This window comes from Trachypithecus francoisi, unplaced genomic scaffold, assembly GCF_009764315.1.
Source record: "Trachypithecus francoisi isolate TF-2019V2 unplaced genomic scaffold, Tfra_2.0 Lachesis_group6, whole genome shotgun sequence".
Classification (NCBI taxonomy): domain Eukaryota; kingdom Metazoa; phylum Chordata; class Mammalia; order Primates; family Cercopithecidae; genus Trachypithecus; species Trachypithecus francoisi.
This window is the reverse complement of record NW_022681471.1, coordinates 115378222-115382084: the sequence shown is the minus strand read 5'-3', so window position 1 is coordinate 115382084 and position 3863 is coordinate 115378222.

Genomic DNA, 3863 nt, shown 5'->3' with positions numbered 1-3863 from the left:
CGCCCAGCGGCTACAATTTTAATGGTAGTTTAATTTCAGAGCCCTTGCAGTACTATTCTGGTCTGCTTCATCTCTGTTACTTAGAGGTCATTCCGAAAACCTGGGTGATATTCCATGTTAAAGTTTCTATTGCCAAACTGTTTGGCATGTTTGTTCTAGTCAGATTCACAGGTAGGTGGGTTAGAAGTTGTTTGTCCAGGACTTCCAATGCAGGCAGGGAATATTCCTTTAATTAATTCCTTTCTTCAGCTCCTCCTCTCCAAGGTTTTCCCCATTCTCTAGTGGGGAGGAGGAGCTGCCTACCACTGCTGAGTGGGAGGATAGGGATGGAAGTCCCGAATCCCCAGTCTCCACTGACGACATGCCAGCAGATGAGGGAATGCTGTCATGGGTTATCTAAAACAACACCCATTTTTTATCTCACAGTTCTGTAGGTCAAAAGTCCTGATAAGCTCAGCTGGGTTCTTTGTTCACTCAAGGTCTCATATATCAAGATGTGAATAGGCTAGACTTTTATCTGGCAGCTTGGAAGAATAACCCACTTCCAAATTCACTCAGGTTGTTGGCAGAATCCACTACCTTGCGCCGTAGGTCTGAGGTCGCCATTTCTTTCCTGGCTGCCAGCCAAGGTCTACTGTCTGCTCCTATAGGCTGCCCATTTCCTTCTCACATGACCCCTCCCTCTTCAAAGCAGCAAGTCCTCCTCTGACTTTCTCTTCTGGCACTAGACAGGAGAAAGTTCTCTTCTCTTAAGGACTCAATGTTAGGCCCACCTGGATCACCTCCTGTTTAAAGATCAATTGTGCCATACAACATAACAAAATCACTGGAGTGATAGCTCATCACATGTACAAGTTGTGGGGACTTAGGAGTAGAATCTTGAGGACCATTCCTAGAAATTGTGCCTACCTCGCCATCACCAGGTAGAGAGTGGGATGGAGTTAATTATTGAGTCCAGAAGTTCTGCAATTAGAATGTATTAATCTCTTTTGTTTTTGTTTTTGTTTTCTGAGATGGTCTCACTCTGTTGCCCAGGCTGGAGTGCAGTGGAACAATCTCGGCTCACTGCAACCTCTGCCTCCCAGGTTCAAGCGATTTTTGTGCCTCAGCCTCTGAATAGCTGGGACTACAGGCATGGACCATTACATCTGGCTAATTTTTGTATTTTTAGTAGAGACAGGTTTCACCACGTTGGCCAGTCTGGTCTTGAACTTCTGGCTTCAAGTGATTCGCCCACCTTGGCCTCCCAAAGTCTTGGGATTACAGGCGTTAGCCACCACATCCAGCCAGAATGTATTAATTCTAATGGACTTAAATCGAGCACTGTTTACATATCACTATGTTCTTTGTGTGTTTGTAGTAAACTTTTAAAATAATTTCCAGCATGATTGTGTTTACTTATATATTCACTAATATAGCTAGTAATACTTTATTCATAAAGCCACTTTAGAAATAAGATTAAAATATTTTCAAATTGAAGTCACCAGCTACCAATTCATGTTCTTGAGAAAAGAAACTAGAATTAAAAACATGGAGCCGGGCGCGGTGGCTCAAGCCTGTAATCCCAGCACTTTGGGAGGCCGAGACGGGCAGATCACGAGGTCAGGAGATCGAGATCATCCTGGTGAACACGGTGAAACCCCGTCTCTACTAAAAAATACAAAAACCTAGCCGGGCGAGGTGGCAGGCGCCTGTAGTCTCAGCTACTCAGGAGGCTGAGGCGGGAGAATGGCATAAACCCGGGAGGCGGAGCTTGCAGTGAGCTGAGATCCGGCCACTGCACTCCAGCCTGGGCGACAGAGCGAGACTCCGTCTCAAAAAAAAAAATAAAAATAAAAACATGGTACTGCCCTATCAGTACCATTGTGCAAAATGAATGCCCAAGCTTTATCAAGCAGCAGAATCACCTGAACTTTTTAAAAGCTTCTAAGACTTCTATCCCTACTTCTGCCCCAACCACAAAATTTTGACGCTGTAGTGCACCTGGAGCAGGACCAGGTTAGAAACACACTGACATGGAGTCGCTGTGGGAGCCCCAAGCTTAACAAGTTTAAATATCCAATAATGATCACGGCGATATCTCAGATGGTTTAGATTTTGATCTGGTAGAAAGCTACGGGTTAAAACATATGATCTTAAAGTCCCTTTCCAAACTAAGATTCAATAATCTTGCCATTAAGAACATAAGATTCCATTATGCATAATCACCATGATCAACTCAGTCAGGGGATTAAAACTCACTGAGGTCACAGCCCTCCCTGAGTCACAAGACCGCCCCCCTCTACCACATTTTCTGCACTACAACAGTTACAAAGCCTGAAGAAACCGCCAAATGATGTGGGTTCTTACTGGTAACACACTTGTACTTAATTATTCCAGACCCTACTTGGAATAACATTTCTCACAACAGAATCTAACAGGCTCCAGTTGTTAGTTTTAGAAATTGTTTTTCTGAAAGAAACTGTATGTTTAAAGTTTCAAGAATAATTTGAGCTGGAACTGGTTGGTTTTGAGGGCCCCGTGGATGGGGAACAACTGGATAGTCATACATCTTGATTATTTACCACTGATAGAAAAGACAGCCAAGCTCCTTCTAGAAAGCATAGCCTGCTGAACAGTGCAAAACGACAAGTTTGCTTACAAATTAATAATAACGAAATATTTTCCCTAATTGACTTAATTTCAGAATTTGTAGGAAAAAACAGTGCAAGCCCATAAATCCAGGCAAAGGTTGTTCTTTTGAGTTGAAATAGCCAACTTTTGAAGAGAATTCTTTAAAATGCAGACAGAAATAAGTTAAATACCATGATTCCACCTGATTGGACACTTGGGGAAGGCATAATACAGCAGACAATAATGGTGAGGAGTACAGTTCTATCAGGACAATTCAGACACCCAGATAATGCTGCCCGCTTGAGCTCAGGTTGCAGAGCCAGTTGGCCCAGATTCCAATGCTCTCTTTGCTCCTCACTAGCTTGAGAGACTGTGAGTAGGCTTTTAACACTGATATGCCTCAGTTACCTGTCATAGAGTGATAGAAGAATTTAATGAGATTAAAAAAACATGGAAAGGGGCTGGGCACGGTGGCTCATGCCTGTAATCCCGGCACTTTGGGAGGCCGAGGCAAGTGGATTGTTTGAGACCAGGAATTTGAGACCAGCCTGGCCAACATGGCAAAACCCCGTCTCTACTAAAAATACAAATATCAGCCAGGCATGGTGGTGGACGCCTGTAATCCCAGCTACTCGGGAGGCTGAGGCACGAGAGCTGTTTGAACCTGGGAGTAAGAGGTTGCAGTGAGCCCAGATTGCACCACCGCACTCCAGCCTGAGTGACAGAGTGAGACTCAATCTCAAAAAACAAACAAAAAAACATGGAAAGGGCTTGGCCTCATTCCTGCCTGGCATACAGTAAGTGCTTAACAAATTTTTGTCACTGTACACAGACAGACATGGGTAGATCATACATACAATGCCAGGCAGCCAGTAAGCCTTGAATAGAATGCAGCCACTATTACTCCATAAAATAACACAGCCATCAGGGCCAAAAAGCTAACTGTAGGTTCATTTAGCACATTCTAACAGTTGCCGGATGAATTCAGCCAGAAATTTCTCAAGTGGCATTTTAATCTGGACCATCTTTACAGAGTATCTTTGTAGAACAATGTTTAAAGCACAGAATTCCCAAAGGCAGGTCATAGGAGCTAAAACTATCATCCTCTAGGAGAAGTTACATTTGTGACAATATTCCATTCAGTCTGTCTCATTTGAATTTATATCCTCTGGTGCCTAACACACAGCAGATGCCCACATGCCCAAGGACACCAGGACTAAATGTTGTGAGCAAGATGAGGCTCTGCACAT